The sequence below is a fragment of the Saimiri boliviensis genome, chromosome 9 (assembly GCF_048565385.1).
Source record: "Saimiri boliviensis isolate mSaiBol1 chromosome 9, mSaiBol1.pri, whole genome shotgun sequence".
Classification (NCBI taxonomy): Eukaryota; Metazoa; Chordata; class Mammalia; order Primates; family Cebidae; genus Saimiri; species Saimiri boliviensis.
This window is the reverse complement of record NC_133457.1, coordinates 18,481,434-18,500,739: the sequence shown is the minus strand read 5'-3', so window position 1 is coordinate 18,500,739 and position 19,306 is coordinate 18,481,434. Positions and strand designations below refer to the sequence as shown.

Genomic DNA, 19,306 nt, shown 5'->3' with positions numbered 1-19,306 from the left:
GGGACCCAGGACGGAGGTGTCAGGAGAAACCAGCCTTGCTGGCACCTTGACCTCGGACTTCAGAACTGTGAGAAAATAAATTTCAATTGTTAGAGCCCTCAGTCTGTGGTATTTTGTTATAGCAGTCCTAGCAAACTAACACAATATAGCAAGAAAAAGCAACCACTTGATGACAAAAAAATTAAGGCATTGAGTGTAACAAATGGAATGTGATTAAGGGGAAAAAAAGCCTAGATATATTGATGCTTATTCTGATCACTAAAAAGCATACACATCTTGAAACCCAGTACCCAAGAACATATCAATACATAAAGAGACAATGTGATTAAAATGTTTTGATTGGCTGGGTAATATAATTAAAACGTTTTGATTGGCTGGCACCTGTAATCCCAGCACTTTGGGAGGCCAAGGAGGGCGGATCACGGGTTCAAGAGATTGAGATCATCCTGGCCAACATGGGGAAACCCCGTCTCTACCAAAAATACAAAGATTAGCTGGATGTGGTGGCACCCACCTGTAGTTCCAGCTACTCTGGAAGCCGAGGCAGGAGAATCATTTGAACTGTAGAGATGGAGGTTGCAGTGAGCCAAGATCTCGCCATTGCAGCACTCTAGCCTGGTGACAGAGACTCTGTCTCAAAAAAAAAAAAGTTTTGATTATTGTATTTAAAAAATAGCTACATAGGACAACAAAAGTCATTAAGTTTAACCCAGTTTCACAAAGGAGACTCAGAGAAGTTAAGCTTTTTTTTTTTTTTTTTTTTTTTTTTTTTTTTTGAGACAGTCTAACTCTGTCACTCAGTGCAATGGTGTGGCTCACTGCAACCTTCACCTCCCAGGTTCAAGTGATTAGTGATCCTCCTGCCTCAGCCTCCTGAGTAGCTGGGACTACAGGTACATGCCACCACACTAATTTTTGTATTTTTAGTAGAGACCGGGTTTTACTATGTTGTCAGGCTGGTCTTGAACTCCTGACCTTGTGATCTGCCCACCTCGGCCTCCCAAAGTGCTAGGATTACAGGCGTGAGCCACCATGCCAGGCCAAGAAGTTAAGCTATTTAAGCAATGTCATTCAGCAAGCAACGGGCAGAACTCAGGCTAGACCCTCTCATCTTTTGACTTTAGGTTCAGGGCTGTTTCACTGAAGTTTTTCTGCTGGTCTAAATTGTGCTACAGGTTTATTCCAATTAGCATGACAACACACTTTCATTTACTGGGGAGTTGTATTTAGCTTACACCCATCATTTGGAATCATTTTCACTGAAACAACAGCAAAACAAGCAGTGAACCCTCTCATAGCAGTTTTATTCTGTGTGGGTGGCTTTCTGAAGGGGTTTGTCTCTTTGCATGGTAAGGAAATCAAACACATAAGCCAGATGATAGGAATAATTTTCACCTATAGGAATTTGCTTAACTATTCATATTAAAGGACTTCTTAACTTGCAGAAAGAAACACAGCTACTCCCACTTTACTTATACCTTCAGCCTGCCTTACAAAGTGGATGAATATGAACCTTTGTTTGAAACAATTACTTAAATATGTGTGTGCGAGGGAGGAGGATTTGCAAATCATATCACATAGTTCAGCTAAATATAGCCTTTGTCAAGAGAAATAACTTGCAAGCAAATAAAAACTAACAATTGGAATCCACTGTAGACCACAATATGGAAATAATGTCTACTTCTCAGAGAATTTCAGACTGTAATCATTGTACATCCATCCAGACAGACCCAGTGATGTATAACTCTTGAAAGAAATCACCACTACAGATAACAAAAGGAAGTACTGTTCTACTTTATAATGTGGTTTTGAAAAATGAAAGAAAGCAATGTAAACTTATTGAGCCTCAAAGACATTGGGGTACAACCTAGAAACAAGAGTTCACTGTTTTGTGAGGGACCGAACCATACTTACCGAATCCAATATGACAAATAAAAAGCAACTGACATTGTCTTTCTGGTCAAGGATAATATTACTTATACTACTGCCTGTGTGGATGGATTTACATAAAGTATCCAGTGTGAACCCCAAATATTTGAGACAGGTCTCAGTCAATTTAGGATGTTTATTTTTGCAAAATGTTGAGGACAGATACCTGTGACAGAGCCTCAGGAGGTCCTGACTCAAGGTGGTCTGGGCACAGCTTGGTTTTACACGTTTTAGGAAGACATGACACACCAGTCAGTATATGCAAGGTGTATGTTGGTTCCATCTGGAAAGGCAGGGCAACTTGAAGTCAGGCTGGAGCTTCCAGGTCATAGGTAAGTAAGAGACAGACAGTTGCATGCTTTGAGTTTCTTTCTTTTTTTTTTCTTTTAATAATTAATTTTATTTTTATTTCAATAGTTTTGGGGGTGCAGGTGGTTTTTGATTCCATGGATAAGTTCTCTAGTGGTGATCTCTGAGATTTTGGTTCACCCTTCACCCGAACTGTGTACCCTGTACCCATCTTTTGAGTTTCAAATTAGTCTTCCCAAAGGAGACAACTATGCATTTATCCCAGTGAAGAGTGGGATGATCTGGAGTTCTGTCTGTCCTTTGTCGAGAAGGAAATTTCTTGGAAGGGATGTCTGTACCATTTTTTTTTTTTTAAGATCTTAGTCGCTGTCTATTTCAGGAATGGATAACCTGGGAGGCAGGTCTGCTCTAAGCAGTTCTCAGCTTGACTTTTCTCTTTGGTTAAGTAATTTGAGTGTCCAGAATTTATTTTCCTTTCAGGCAACTTGGAATTCAGCTGCCATGTAAGAAGTCTAGCTATCCCGAGACTGCTGGGGCTTTGAGGAAGCCTAAGCTAGCCATGTGGAGAAGGCACCTGCGGGACACTGGAAAGGAGAGTATTAGAGAAGGAGATGGCAAGGGGAATGGAGAGAGATGTCCCACCAACCCCTAACTGTCCCTGCCATCCTATCCCAGGCACCAAAATATGAGTAAAGAAGCCTTCAGGCGACTCCAGCCACAGTCATGATTTGTCTACAACTTTACCAAGTGTGGCGAACAAGGAGTGCCTGGTTGAGCCCATTAGCCCCAGAACGGTAAAAGAAAGTAATAAATTGTTGTTTTTGTTACGCCTTTAAGTCCAAGCCTGGCCATCTTAGCCTTGGTGACCTGCACGTACACCTCTGGATGGTCCCCAGGAGCCAGAAAAGTCTGAAGTAACCATAAATAACCAGGTGGCTACAGAAAGAAGTGAAACACCTTGTTCCTGCCTCAACTAATTGCTCTGTAAGCTGCACCCATTGTTCCAGTTCAGCCTTGCAAAAATTTCCCCCCCAGACATTGGGTTTCTCAAGACCCCCACCCCTGTACCTATGTAATCTACGGCACCCTCCACTCTGCAACAGATACCCTCCACCCTTATGATCATGCCTGTTTGTAATAAATGACCCCGACCCTTGTAATCATGCATCCTGTGATGCCCTTCCCTCCCCAAGATAAATTACCACCTTTAGCTGACCATTTGTCCCAACCTATATAACCAATCCCCTCTCCTACACCCTTTGCCTACCTCCTTTCTCAGACTTGGCCCGCTTGCACCCAAACGTGAACTAAATGGCCTTGTTGCCCACACAAAGCCTATCTGGTGGTCTCTTTACCTGAGCGACATGCGTGATAGTTTTAAGCTACTAAGCATCAAAATAAAAAAACCCCACAAAGGACAGGGGAGCCTTGTGCTAGAGTGGCCTAGGTAGGGAGGTGAGGAAATGTAAACCAAACGGAAGTGTAAACCAAAAATAAAATTCCACGGCCCCCAACCACCTGAATGAACACTTTCTTTCAGTGAGGGCATTCCAAACCTGAACAACTGGTTCAGCCAAGACAGGAAGGGAGGGTCAGACGTGCTTCATTTTACCCTACTCCCTTTTGTAATTCATGAAACACCATGGCCATTATTTGTTTTGGCAATAAGGAGACTTACAATAATTGGCCAGGTTCAGTAAGGTAGTGAGCTATATACAACCAGCATTTAACATCAGCACAGACCTTAAGTCGGATAAGAAACATTTACAATCTATTCTCTGAAGTCTGCTACCTGGACACTTCATCTGCATGATAAAACTTTGGTTACTACAACCCTTTATCATAACCTGGACATTCCTTTCTTTTTTCTTTTGAGATGGACGCTCACTCTGTCACCCAGGCTGGAGTGCAGTGGAGGTGATCTCGGCCTACTGCAACCTCTGCCTCCCGGGTTGAAGTGATTCTCTGCCTCAGTCTCCTGAGTAATTGGGATTATAGGCACCCACCACCACCCCCAGCTAATTTTTGTATTTTTAGAGGAGGTGGGTTTTCACTATCTAGTCTTGAACTCCTGACCTTGTGATCCACCTGCTTCAGGCTCCCAAAGTGCTGGGATTACCGGCATGAGCCACTGCACCCAGCCAACATTCCTTTTTATTGTTAATAACTCTTTCAACTAATTGCTAATCAGAAATTTTAAAAATTTACCTATATCCTTGAAGCCACTTCTTCCCTTTTTGATTTGTCCTACCTTTCCAGAACAATCCAATGTGTATCTTACATGTATTTGATTGATGTCTCATGTCTCCCTAATGTATAAAACTAGGCTGTGCCCCAATAACTTTGGGCACATGTTCTCGGGATCTCCCGAGGTCTGTTACAGTCACCCCTATTTGGCTCAGAATAAATCTCTTCAAATATTTTACAGAGTTTGACTCTTTTCATCAACAGAAGTCGTATATTTTGCCATGGCCATTTTTGTTTTGTCAATAAGGAGATTTATAATAATTGGCCAAGTTCAGTAAGATAGTGAGTGTACAAGCAGGTGGAAGAAGGCGAGAAAGAGAAGAACATTTAGCTATGAAGGAGAGCAGCAAAATATGATGACGCTTATCATCCTGTTATTACCTTCTAATTTCTCATCAGCAACTGAGAGGAGAGAAGCTCAGGAATGGAGAGGATTTGAAGACAGAGATCAGAGAAAAGGAAGATGTTTGGGGGAAAAGATTGTTTTTTAGCACAGTCACTAGGACAAGTTTTTATGCTGACGAAAATAAGATGGTAGAAAGGGAGAGGCTTGTGAGGACAGGCATGAAGAAACAGCATTCCTGTGAGGGTGAGAAGGAATGGAATCCAGGCACACGAGGAGGGGTCGGCCTTTCACAAGGTAAGTGGGAAGGAGGAGAAGCTGGGAGTCCCTGCATGGAGTCTGAAGGTCAGGTGTGGAAATTTTCCCAGAGGAGGGATTCTGTGAGTGATGTGTGAATTATGCTCAGGGGCTGACAGTGAAGGAAGGTTGAGGAAGGTTTAATAAGAGAGAGAAGGTCTAAAAGGCTTTTCTTGGGAGTTTAGGAGACAACATTCTACAGAAACCTGGAAGAAATTTTAGGGTCTTATTGATTACTCACTAGAGGTTTCAGATAAGAAGTCTGAAATGTAATAAGTCAATATAGCTTACTCCATTTCCTTTGATTACTCCCCTCCTCCACTAAGCCAGTTTCCACCCATAGTTATTTATGAATAACTATGATAAAAATCACGGAGGGGAAGAATTTAACCTATAGAGACAATAAAGCAAAACAAAACTCAAAATTTTTAAAAAAGGAAAATCTCTCTTTTTAATTTTGTTTTCATAGAACACACTATGTGTATCATTTATCCACATGCTTCATGAACATTCATTATAAGGAACTTTAGTATTTAATCAGTATCAGGCTTTGCTCTCTTTGGATAACTTGAGGAACGTTACCATATGCCTTGTAAAGATGGTGACATTTAAAAAAAGTAGCACAAGCAAAACTACAATATAGCTGTTGTTTCTTGACATTCTAGCAGTGAGAACTCTTTTTTTTGTTGTTGTTTTTTGAGAAGGAGTTGCATTTTTATTTCCCAGGCTGGAATGCAATGGCCTGATCTAGGCTCACTGTAACCTCTGCCTCCTGGATTTAAGTGATTCTCCTACCTTAGCCTAGAAACTGGAATTACAGGCGCACACCACCACACCCCGCTAATTTTCTTTTTGTATTTTTAGTAGAGACAGGGTTTTGCTGTGTTGTCAAGCTGGTCTAGAAATCCTGACCTCAGGTGGTCTGCCTGCCTTAGCCTCCCAAAGTGTTGGGATTACAGGCAGGAGCCACTGTGCCAGGCCCTGAGAACTCTTGATAAACTGATACATGTGCCTACCAATAGCACAGTAATGATGAGACATTCAATACCAACTGTGGAGCTTTGGAGCTTTTGCAGGGCTGTTAGAGAAAATGTAAGGTACTCCAAGGTGGTTTTGTCATCATTTTGTCACATATACATATAGAAAATGCTTATTATTTTTTAGATTAATCAGCACATCCAGTTTCCACACAATTCCATGTAACAAAGAGTTTATAGCATTTTACTGACATTTTCAAAGGAGATGTGGAAGAATCACATTGGGATGGGAGGGGGTCAGAAATTGGTGAGACTGCTTTTCCTGGCTGAAAAGAGAAAGGACCTCAAACCCATAAATTAGTAACAATTATGCTTTTGTGATATGTCACTAGATTCCATTAGGTGTATGTCTTTGTTACTTTCTCACAGACTAATTCCTCACTGCTAGTGAATTTTTAGACATGTAATTCAGAGTTATGAAGGAAGTCATTTTTTTTCACTGCTATTCTTAAACCACCTCCCCCGACTTTTAAGATGGGATGAAGGTAACTGAATCATGAGGACAGTTTCTCCCGCAGTGTTCTTGTGATAGTGAGTGAGTTCTCATGAGATGTGGTGGTTTTATAAGAGGCTCTTTCTCCTTTGCTAGGCACTTCTCCTTCCTGCCACCCTGTGAAGAAGGTGCCTTGCTTCCCCTGTGCCTTCTGCCATGATTCTAAGTTTCCTGAGGCTTCCTTAGCCGTGCTGAACGGTGAATCAACTAAACCTCTTTCCTTTACAAATTACCCAGTCTTGCACAGTTCTTTAAACCAGTATGAAAATGGACTAATACAGGTTTCCACCAGGAGCTTGGAGTCCAGTGTGTACTTTGGGTTTTTGCTAATATAGTAGTTCCCCCATATCACAAGGGATTCTGATAACCCCAGTGGATGCCTGAAATCTCATACGGTACCAAACCCTGTTGCTGTAAATCAGAACACATTTCTGTTAATGTCTTCCAATCACAAATTTAATGCCTTTTCCATCTTAACCAAACACTTACCATTTACTGTGGCTAGAACTTTTGCAGTTTGAAGTACAATAGCACAAATTTATTTTTTGTTCTTCACAGTTTAATGGATAGAAGATTTGTTCTTACCATACATTTTAGCAATCTTGGAACATGAAACTTTTTTTTATTAATCAAGACTCACAGAAAGCACTTTCTAGCTTCTCTTAAAAAATTCAAATTGCTGGCATGACTACTCTTGTGGTTTGGGGCCATTAGTATGTAAAATAAGGATTACTGGAATGCAAGCACTGGAATACCATGACCGTTGATCTGATAACAGAGCATGTTACTAAGTAACTAGGGGGCCAGTCATGTGTAACTGTGAATATGCCGGACAAAAGGATAATTCACAGCCAGGCGCAGTGGCTCATGCCTGTAATCCCAGCACTTTGGGAGGCCGAGGTGGGCAGATCAACTGAGGTCGGGAGTTCAAGACCAGCCTGATCATTATGGAGAAACCCTGCCTCTACTAAAAATGCAAAATTAGCTGGGTGTGGTGGTGCATGCCTATAATCCCAACTATTCGGCAGGCTGAGGCAGAAGAGTCACTTGAACCTGGGAGGCAGAGGATGAAGTGAGCCAAGATTGCACCATTGCACTCTAGCCTGGGCAATAAGAGTGAAACTCTGTCTGGAAAAAAAAAAAAAGGATGATTCACAAGAAGGACTGGCAAGGAAATTGGGGCAGTAGCTCTTCTCACTGTGGGTGAGAGTACGATCTGAAACCAGAGCTCCAGATTAGAATAATTCCAGAGTAGGAACCACAGCAGAAGACAAGTCTGACTGGTCAAGATGGGTAGTGAGGAAGACTGCAGCTGATGGATCAAGTTGACCTTCCTGGCTAGCTCTGACAGTTCCAGGTCCTTGTCTGACTGGCATTTAAGGAAACATGAGGTGCAAAGAAGGAGCCCAGGAAGTTTCTAAATGATTACATTTCTCCCATACCAAATCACAAAGATTGTTAAGAGTGAATGCAAAGCAATCCCTTAAGTTTTTAATCAATATATTTATTGATATGGTTTCCTTTTGTAGCAAGATACTAATATATACATTAAGAACATTATAGTCTACTGGCCAGGCATGGTGGCTCATGCCTGTAATTCCAGAACTTTGAAAAACTGAGGCGGGTAGATTACTTGAGGTCAGGAGTTTGAAACCAGCCTGGCCAACATGGTGAAAACTCATCTCTACTAAAAATACAAGTATTAGCTGGGTGTGATGGCATGCGCCTGTAGCCCAGCTTCTCAGGAGGCTGAGGCAGGAAAATCACTTGAACCTATAGGTTGCAGAAAGCCGAGATTGCACCACTGCAATCCAGCCTGGGTGACAGAGCAAGACTTTCTCTAAAAAAAAAAAAAAAAAAAAAAAAAAAAAAAAAAACAAACAAAAACAAACAAACAAAAAAAAACTATTCTAGTCTAGAAACTTTAAGTAGCATGATTTCTTTAAACCCTAGATACCATCATCTCTTGGTATTCATGGAGGATTTGTTCCAGGACCTCTTTCGGATACCAAAATCTGCAGATGCTCAAGTCTCTTATACGAAATGACACAATATTTGCATATAACCTACACATATTCTCTCCTACTTTAAATCATCTCTAGATTATTTATAACACCTAATACAATGCCTATACATCACTTCATTCCCCTGGATTCATTGTAGTACTTGGTGTGAGGTAAACTCAAATTTTGCTTTCTGGAACTTTGTGGAATTCTTTTTCTCCAAATATTGTCAATCTGTGGTTGGTTGAAACCACAGATGACAAATCCACAAATATGGAGGACAAACTGTGTGTTACTTTTGTTTTATAGAACATGAAACCGAGCTTCATAGAGGTGAAAAGAATTGCCCAAGGTGGTAAGGTAAACTGTGGAGCCAGGATTCAAAGCAATGGCAAAAAGTGGTGATTTTTGCACCATTTTGTCCACATGCTATGTGGACACTTTTATTTGATAGCTTTTGCTGATCTGTTTTTTTCCTATCCACCCAAGGTGCCTATTAATGCAGCATTTTTAATTTGTAAAAATTACTTTTCAGCTGTTTTGATATTATTTGGACTGCAATGACAGGTAGGATGCCCTTGAGACAGAATACCCTCTTGCGCTTTTAGCCTCATGGAAACCAGTACCCAAAGCACCTGGCTGAGACCCTGGAGTTGACTCCACACCACACTTCAGAGTGGTTGACAAACTGCTCACAGTTGTCTGGGGTTAAAGAACTCATCTCTGAGAACTGACACTTTTTCATTCCCTTTTTAAAAAGACAAGTGTACCTTCTTTTATTCTATACTTCTAATGATTGCTCTACTTTGAAATGGTCTTTGCACTTGTTATTTTTTCTCACTAGTATCTTCACTCTTACACTCCTCTCAGATTTAATTCCATTTTTAACTGTGGCAGAATAGCTTCTCATTGCATCTAAGCCTTTTCAGATGACACAGGAAGAGATATCATTATATCTCTCAAAGAGAGATACACTAGCACATAGAAATACTTCCTGATTATTGCATTTAATTGGAGTGGGTACCTATTAATACTGATGGAGTAAGAAAATGACTCCTGCATTTAATATGAAAATATATTATGAAATGCTTAATGCAGATTACTTACCTCTTGATTGAGGTTAACTGATGTCAGTGGTTTTTGGAGTTGTTGATAGCAGAAATTGAAAGAAAGCTACCACATATATGGAAATATATTTAGTAAATAAAGGGAGTTTTGGAGGTCACTCTCTGTATTAGTCAATTTTCATACTCTTATAAAGAACTGCCTGAGACTGGGTAATTTATAAAGGCAAGAGGTTTAATTGATTCATGGCTCAGCATGGCTGAGGAGGCATCAGGAAACTTACTATCATGGCAGAAGGCAAAAGTGAAGCAAGGCACATTCTTCACAAGGAAGCAGGAAGGAGGTGTCTAGTGAAGGAGAAACAGCCCCTTATAAAGCCATCAGATCTTGTGAGAACTCACTATTACCAGAATAGCATGGGGAAAACTGCCCCCAAGATTCAATTACCTCCACCTGGTCTCTCCCTTGACACGTGGAGATTATGGAGATAACAATAAAAGATGAGATTTGGTTGGGGATGCAAAGCCTGACCATATATTTCAGCCCCGGCTCCTCCCAAATTTCATGTCCTTTTCACATTTCAAAACCAAATCATGCCTTCCCAACAGTCCTCCAAAGTCTTAACTCATTCTAGCATTAACCCAAAAGTCCAAGTCCAAAGTCTTATCTGAGACAAGGCAAGTCCCTTCTGCCTATGAGCCTGTAAAATACGAAGCAAGTTAGTTACTCCCTAGTACACTGGGGGCACAGCCATTGGATAAACACACTTATTTAAATGGGAGAAATCAGCCAAAACAAAGGGGCTGCAGGCCCCATGCAAGTCTGAAATCCAGTGGGGCAGTCAAATCTTAAAGCTCCAGAATAATCTTGTTTGACTCCATGTCTCACATCCTGGTCGCACTGATGCGAGAAGTGGGCTCCCATGGCCTTGGACAGCTCCGCTCTGCCCCTGTGGCAGGTTACAAGCCCCAGCCTCAGCTGTTTTCATTGCTGGTGTTGAGTGTCTGTGGCTTTTTCAGGCATGGTGCAAGCTGTCAGTGGATCTACCATTCTGGGTTCTGGAGGATGGTATCCCTCTTCTCACCACTCCACTAAGCAGTGCCCCAGTGGGGACTCTGTGTGGAGACTCACACATTTCCCTTCCACACTCACTTAGCAGAGGTTCTCTATGAGGGCTTCACCCCATTTGTAAGCTGCCAAGGATTGGGGCTTGCACCCTCTGAGGCAATGGCCTGAGCTATATGCTGGCCTCATTTAGTCACAGCCGGAACATAGGGAACCAAGTCTCAAGACTGCACAAAGCAGCAAGGCCCTGGAACTGGTCCATGAAATCATTTTTTCCTTCTAGGCCTCCTGGAAGGAAAGGACATGGCAGGACATGGCACGGCAGCTGTGTGACTACCAGGAGCTGATGAATGTCAAACTGGCCCTGGACAACGAGATCGCCACCTACTGCAAGCTACTGGAGGGCGAGGAGAGCCGGCTGGAGCCCGGGATGCAGAACATGAGCATCCACACGAAGACCACTAGCAGCTATGCAGGTGGTCTGAGCTCTGCCTATGGGGGCCTCACAAGCCCCGGCCTCAGCTACAGCCTGGGCTCCAGCTTTGGCTCTGGCGGGGGCTCCACCTTCAGCCGCACCAGCTCCACCAAGGCTGTGGTTGTGAAGAAGATTGAGATCCGCGATAGGAGGCTGGTGTCCGAGTCCTCTGACGTCCTGCCCCTTCTGAGGCTGCCCCAGAGTCTGGGAGGGAGGCCGCTGTGCAGGGGAGCACAGGAAACAGGAGACGCACTCGACGCTCAGCCCTAGCCCTCAGCCCACCCGCGGGGAGTTTACTGCCTGGGGACCCCGCCTTGCCCATGCCTCCAGCTGCAAAACAATTCAATTGGCTTTTTTTTTGGTCCAAAATAAAATCTCAGCTAGCTCGGGGAAAAAAAAAATGCTGCAAATTTCACAAACGTTTATGCTCTGCTTCCCCTTTAAACATAAGTTCCAGTTCAAACCGTGTCTTTGTGAATGAATAAAACCAAACATTTTTTTTTTTTGAGACGGAGTTTCGCTCTTGTTACCCAGGCTGGAGTGCAATGGTGCGATCTCGGCTCACGGCAACCTCCGCCTCCTGTGTTCAAGCAATTCTCCTGCTTCAGCCTCCCAAGTAGCTGGGACTACAGGCATGCGCCACCATGCCCAGCTAATTTTTGTATTTTTAGTAGAGACGGGGTTTCACCATGTTGACCAGGATGGTCTCGATCTCTTGACCTCGTGATCCACCCGCCTCAGCCTCCCAAAGTGCTGGGATTAAGGCATGAGCCACCGCACCTGGCCTAAAACCAAACACTTTTAAAAACACCCAAGTCAGCTGGGCACAGTGGCTAATCCCTGTAATTGCAGCACTTTGGGAGGCTGAGGTGGGTGGATTGCTTGAGGCCAGGAGTTCAAGATCAGCCTGGCCAACATGGTGAAACCTTGTCTCTGGTAAAAATGCAACAATTAGCTGGGCATGGTGGTGGGTGCCTATAATCCCAGCTACTCAGGAGGCTGAGGCAGGAGAATTGCTTGAACCTGGGAGACAGAGGTTGCAGTGAGGCAAGATGGCACCACTGCACTCCAGCCTTGGCGACAGAGTAAAACTCCAAAAAATAAAAATCAAAATAAGGCGGGTGGTGGGGGGACCCAAGTCACCTCTTGAATGCTTTGTTGCTTAAAAATTTCTTCTGCCAGATACCTTAAGTCATCTCTGCCAAGTTCAAAATTTCACAGATTTATAGGGCAGGGGAAAATGTTGCCAGTCTCTTTGCTAAAGCACAGCAAGAGTCGCTTTTGCTCCAGTTCCCAACAAGTTCCTCGTCTCCATGAGACCACTTCAGCCTGGACTTCACTGTCCATATTACTATCAGCATTTTGGTCAAAGCCCTTCAACAAGTCTCTAGGAAGTTCCAAATTGTCGCACATCTTCCTGTCTTCTTCTGAGCCCTCCAAACTGTTCCAACCTCTAACTCTCACCTAGTTCCAAAGTCACTTCCACATTTTCAAATGTCTTTAAAGCTGTGCTCCACTTTCTTGGTACCAATTTATTGTATTATTCTGTTTTAATACGGCTATAAAGAACTGCCTGACACTGTTTAATTTATAAGGGAAAGAAGTTTAAAATACTGACTTACAGTTCAGCATGGCTGGTGAGGCCTCAGGAAACTTAGAATCATGGTGGAAGATGGAGGTGAAGCAAGGCATCTTCTTCACAAGGCAACAGGAAGGAGAAGTGCTGAGTGAAGGATGAAGAGCCCCTTTTAAAACCATCAGATCTCGTGAGAACTCAATATCGTGAGAACAGCATTGAAACTGTTCTCATTATTCAATGAACTCTACCTGGTCTCTTCCTTGACACATGAAAATTATGGGAATTAAAATTCAAGACTAGATTTGAGGACACGAGGCCTAACCATATCACTATCTCTAATGAAAAAATATACAAGATGCTAATTTTTTCTTCACCCAAGTGCTTACAGCAACCTTGAAATGCCATTTATGTAGATACCAATTTACTAAGACAATATCTGAAAGCTTATTAAAGATTTATTATTTCAACATTATTTCTTTAATTCCTCAAAAATTTGCTGTTACAGAAACCCAAATTTCACTTTTCTTAGTGATAGTTATTGTAAAATATCTAGTTTCTAATTCATGCATACTGTATAAAGGCCACTGAGCCAGAATTTATAATTTTTCTGGCCCACAACTGTGTGCTCTTTAAGGAAGTAATTGTTAAGGAACCACATTATAATAATTGGACTATTTTATGTCACACTGTGAATTTCCAAAATATTCAACAATTTGTTTAAATAGGTGCTAAAATAATATGTTGTTTGAACTGCACCAGGTATTCCCATTCTATACCTGTGAATAAGCTTTTAAGAGGCCAAGAATTTTATATAAATAAAGTTTAAAAAATTTTATCAGGTTACAATAATTGTTACCATGCTATGATAATATAGTATAATTTTAGGCAAAATATTCTACATCAGTGAAGAGGTCAAACTAGCACTGTACAGTGTAAATATTGTGTTAGCTACTTAAGATATATAAAATCTTCTAGTAACCCACATTAAAAAATAGAAACATGAAATTAAAGTACATTTTCTCTAACCCAATATATACAAAATATTGTCATTTCAACATGCAATCAATATTAAAATTATTAAGATTTTATTTTTTGAACTAAATCTTTGAAATTTTGTATGTATTTTATATTTATGGCACTTCTCGATTTGGGCTGGTCATACTTCAAGGATTAAATAGCTACATGTGGCTACTGTTTTGATCACCCCAAGGTTATGCTAATAGTGAGGAAATCTGTTAAAAGGAAGTGAGAACAGTTACACAGAGGTCGCCGTATATTAAGCAATATTCTCAGTATATTCAGTTCTGTTTTCTTCTCTCTCTCTTTTTTATCAGCACGGTAAGGAAGAATTTATTTAAGACTATTGCCATAGGTGTAAGGGTCACTGCAATGAGGGCTTGCAGTCTGGAGGAGCAATTATGTTCAACTCTGAATACATCAGGAACTAGTAGGGATTTATAGCCAAGGAACTGTGTGGGAGTCCCTGGATAGAAAATGACTAAGAGGAAACATCAGAAGTAAAGGGGATTCCAGTCTAACAGGATTCTTGCGTAAGACAAGCCTGGGTGACGTCACCTGAGAGATGATGGAGGGTAAACCTGATCAGATATGGTGGATGAGAGGTTCTTGCTAAACAGACTTAGCAGGGTTTTTTTTTTTTTTTTTCTTCTAAAAATGGGTTTTACAATGAAGTGACCTGAAGGATCTAGCAGAAGATTAAGAAACTGGACTGAAGTTTTGCCAAGTAAAAAATCTTTGGCGTCTTGCAGAATGTGTGCTACTGAGACCATGCTGGGCCTCAGCATCATCCTACACCCCCTGATTCCAGGAGAGTGTTGTGTCCAGTGACTCCTGGGTGTTTTCTTGATTGATGCTTTCTTTTCTTAAAATTTATTTTTATTTTTTTATTTTATTTTTTTCCAAGAGGGAGTCTCACCCTATCATCCAGACTGGAGTGCAATGGCTCGATCTCAGCTCACTGCAACCTCTGCCGCTCCGGTTCAGGCAATTCTTCTGCCTCAACCTGCCAAGTAGCTGGGATTACAGGTGCGTGCCACCACACCTAGCTAATTTTTTGTATCTTTAATAGAGACGGGATTTCACCATGCTAGCCAGGCTTGTCTAGAACTCCTGACCTCGTGATCTGCCCACCTCGGCTTCCAAAGTACTGGGATTATAGGCGTGAGCTACCACACCCAGCCGATTGATGCTTTCTAAACGACAAAAGCCCAGCACCTTACCTAGAATCAATTCATTGTCAGATTTTAAAGCCTAAATTGTGTGACAGTGCTTCACTGACAATCTCAGGTATTAAATAAGATTCATTCATTCACCAATTCTAAAGACACACACAAAACACTCTTTTGAAGAAAGTGAGACCACGAAAAGGAAATGGAACCATACAGTTAATTAAGCATCCCCAAAGCCCTACATAATCTCTCCAAAACCAAAACCAGGAAAACCTCCTCATTATAAACTTTGGATCCTGCTAAATTGCTGACTCTGCGCTCGTGGTTTATGCTTGCTTTTCCTACATCCGGTTTTCCTCCCCTCTCCCTGCCCCACAGCAGTTGCTGCTATCCTGACTTGGTTTACTGTGCTCAAGTCAGACCTGTACCTATAGTCCCAAGCTCGTCCAAACTTTATCCTCAAATCCAGAAGATCCACTGAGGAACCTAGCTCCTAATTTTGAGAACTAACTCCTGCTCTGAAAGAGGAAACGAATCTTTCCTTGGGATGATTGCTAAAATGACAGACAAAATAACATGTAAGATCCAGTATAGAACACTCAGTTCTCACCCAAAGAAGGAATAATTGCTTTTTTTTTTTTCTTTTTGAGACAGGATCTTGCTCTGTCACCGAGGCTGGAGTGCAGTGGCACAATCATGGCTCACTGCAGCCTTGAACTCCCAGATTCAAGCAAGCCTCCCCCCTCAAGCAAGCAATCCTTCCATCTCAGCCTCCTGAGTAGCAGGAACTACAGGTGTGCAGCACCACACCTAGCTGATTTAAAAAAATATTTTTGTTGAGATGGGGTCTCATTATGTTGCTCAGACTGTTCTCAAACTCATGGGCTCAACTGATCCTAATTGCTTCTTTAAATTGTTTCATTTTATAGTCACACTTATCTTCTACTCAGGTGGTATTTTCCCACTCTAAAAGGAGAAATCAGGCAGATGGCAGTTCTGTTTTATTCTATTCCATAAATATTTCTTGAACAACTGATAAATTAGACACAAACTTCTGGGATTATGAGGATTATATTTGGGTTCTACAGAGAAACAGGACCAATAGGACATGCCTAGACATAGAGAAAGAAATTTGTTATGAGACTGGCTCAAGGGATATGAAAGCTAAGTCCCATAATTTGTCATCTGCAAATTGAAAAACAGGAAATAGTTCTGGTCCAAGCCCAAAGACCTAAGAACCAGGAGAGCCATAAGTGTAAGTTCAAGTCAGTCTGAAGGCCTGAGAACCAGGAGCACTGACATTCAAGGGAAGAAGAAGGAGAGTGCCCCAGCTTCCAAAGAGAGAGAAAATTCACTCTTCATTTGTCCTTTTCTTTTATATGGGCCCTTAAGAGATGCCCACCCACACTGGTGAGGGTGAATTTTCTTACTTAAACTACTTATTCAAATCCTAATTTCTTCCAGAAATACCCTCACATATCTACCCAAATATAATGTTTTACCAGCTATCTGCTTATCCCATCCCTCAGTCCAGTCAAGTTGACACATTAAATTAACCATCACAAAGATTGATTATATTGAAAAAAAGAAACCAGTTCCTACCCTCAAGGAATCTGCTATCCAGTGGTACGTAGAATTACTATATTTACCATGCAATGGATATGCGTCAGGCATATCCTGACGTGCTGTGCAATTTAAATTTAATTCTTCCCTCATTGTAAAAAAGCATATTTAGAATTTTTACATGCAAAACTTCTGTGTAATGTAGAACCAAAAAGAAAATATTTTTGAGCCATATGTTTGCTCATATATTCGGCAGGAGTGATGATGAATTTAAATATACTTTACAACTATCTAAAAGGTAGATAAGAATATGTTATTTCCAGCTTTTCAACTATTCTTAAATGTTTTATAATTCATTTATAAGTTCATTTATGTATTTATTAGGAAATTCTCATCATAACTGCAGTAGGCTAGCATATGGTAGGCATTGACTCAAAATACATTGAATCAGTGAAAGACTGTTTTCTGGAAACACTGTTAATTACTATGAGGAATAAAATAACTGGATACAGATTTCATTTTCAAGACACCTGCATATTTAGAAAAAAAAATGAAACATGTAAACAGCTAAATATTGCAAAGTAGGAGACCACAGGTGTTATGAAACAGGAAGATGCTATAAGAGTTCATTAGAGAGTGCAATGGACTGAATGTTTGTGTCTCCTCAAAAGTCCTATGTTGACTAATCCCAAGGTAATGGTGTTTGGAGGTGAGGCTTTCAGGAGATAAGTAGGCGTGAAAGTGGAGCCATTAGAGGCAATACTAAGAAGAGGCCAGAAAGCTAGCTAACTCCCTGTGTTTGCCATGCAAATATCCATGGAAAAGTCAGCGGTCTGCAACCCAGAACTCATCATCCTGATCTTGGACTTCCAGCCCCCAGACCCATGAAAAATAAATGTTTATTATTTAAGTCACACACACAATCTATGATATATTTGTTAGGGCAGCCCAAACTGACTAAGATGGAGGGAAAGAAAGCAGTTAAGAAATCAGTGTTATACTTTAGTTTCCAAAAATATCCTGATCTTTTGTTTAAAAATGTGCAACAAATAAATTTATTATTTGAACCACTTCAGATATCTACCATCGCTTTCTTCCCCTGAATGAGCCTTTTCCCTCTCTGCACCTTTTCCCAAAAAGATGCTTGCATACAGGGGGAGAAAGGGCTTATATGGTCTCTTGGTAATGGGAAAAAGCAAGCTGTTATGAACTGAACTGTGTTCCCGTCAAATTCATATGTTGAAGCCCTAACTCTCAATGTGACCATACTTGGGAGATGAGGCCTTTAAAGAGGTAAAGTTAAGTGAGGTGGTAAGGGTGGTATTAATCTGATAGAACTAATGTCCTCATAAAAAGTGAAAGAGAAGGCCCAGCATCGTGGCTCATGCTTGTAATCTCAGCATTTTGGGAGGCCAGGGTGGGTGGATCACCTGAGGTCAGTAGTTCAAGACCAGCATGGTCAACATGGCAAAACCTGTCTCTACTAAAAATACCAAAATTAGCCAGGTGTGGTGGCCTGAGCCTGATCCTTGCTGCTAGGGTGGCTGAGGCAGAAGAATCACTTGAACCTGGGAGATGGAGGTTGCAGTGATCATGCCATTCATTGCACTTCAGCCCGGGCAACACAGAGAGACTCCATCTCAAAAAAAAAAACAAAAACAAAACAAAACAAACAAACAAACAAACAAAAAAAAAACAAAAGAAAGCAAAAGAGACACCAAAGGTCTCTTTCACCACACACTCACAAAGAAAGGCCATGGGAAAACACAGTGAGAGGCAGCTGTTTATAAGCCAAGAAGAGAGTCCTCATCGGGAACCAATACTGATAGCACTTTAATCTTGGACTTCCAGCCTTCACAGCTATGAGAAAATAACTTTCTGTTGTACAATCTGCTCAGTCTTTGGTATTTTGTTATGGCAGCCCTAGCAGACTAATATAAGGGTCCAGACTGGTAATAACAGTTTGTATTAGTTTATTTTTCTGGAGTGATGGTCAGGTATGGTGGGTAGGGTGGGCAGCAATCTTTTATTTTTGAAAACATTGATGGGTAGAATCTAACAGTTATTTTATTTAGACTGCTTTTCTCTACAGATTTTCCTTCAACAGTAACAAGCGTTGCATTTTCAGAACTGCTATCCCAAGAAAAAAAGAAAAGGAAAGCAAAAGCTAGTGAAAGAAAGAGGAGAAGAGAAACGGGAAGCTAGTAAAAGTTTTATTCTTGATATATAGTGACTTAGACAAAAGATGTATAGAAGCACAGATATATATCTAGCATATATATATATATATATATATATATATATATATATAGCATAGATATATATTTAGTATATATAGTAGACAGGCTAAGTATTTGTTGAATGAATGAAACCTAGCATCTTGGAACATACCCAGCCAATTCAAACTATACTTCATGTAAAGCATTTATAAATGTGAAATCTCTTTAGTAGTGACATTTGTTAAATATGTACTATACGTCAGAACTTCAGTCAAATATTTTACATGTTTCTGTTTGTAAAATTTTTACAAGAAGCTGATAAGTGAGTTATAACTAGCATTCCATTTGCAGATGAGGCTTAGAGATGTGTAGACATTCATCTAATGTCACAGTACTCAGTGGCAGAGCTAGGACTTACATCCACACCTGTCTGACTTGAAGTCTGAGGTCTGAGCCACTGCAACACTTGTTTTTCAAAAACATGCAGAAATGA

At 41.1% G+C, this 19,306-nt stretch overlaps 1 pseudogene; it reads left to right on the top strand.

Annotated features, from left to right (window-relative positions):
• LOC141585595 (keratin, type II cytoskeletal 8 pseudogene) overlaps positions 1 to 11,763 on the top strand; it is a 29,192-nt pseudogene extending 17,429 nt beyond the window's left edge.
• The last annotated feature ends 7,543 nt before the right edge of the window (positions 11,764 to 19,306 follow it).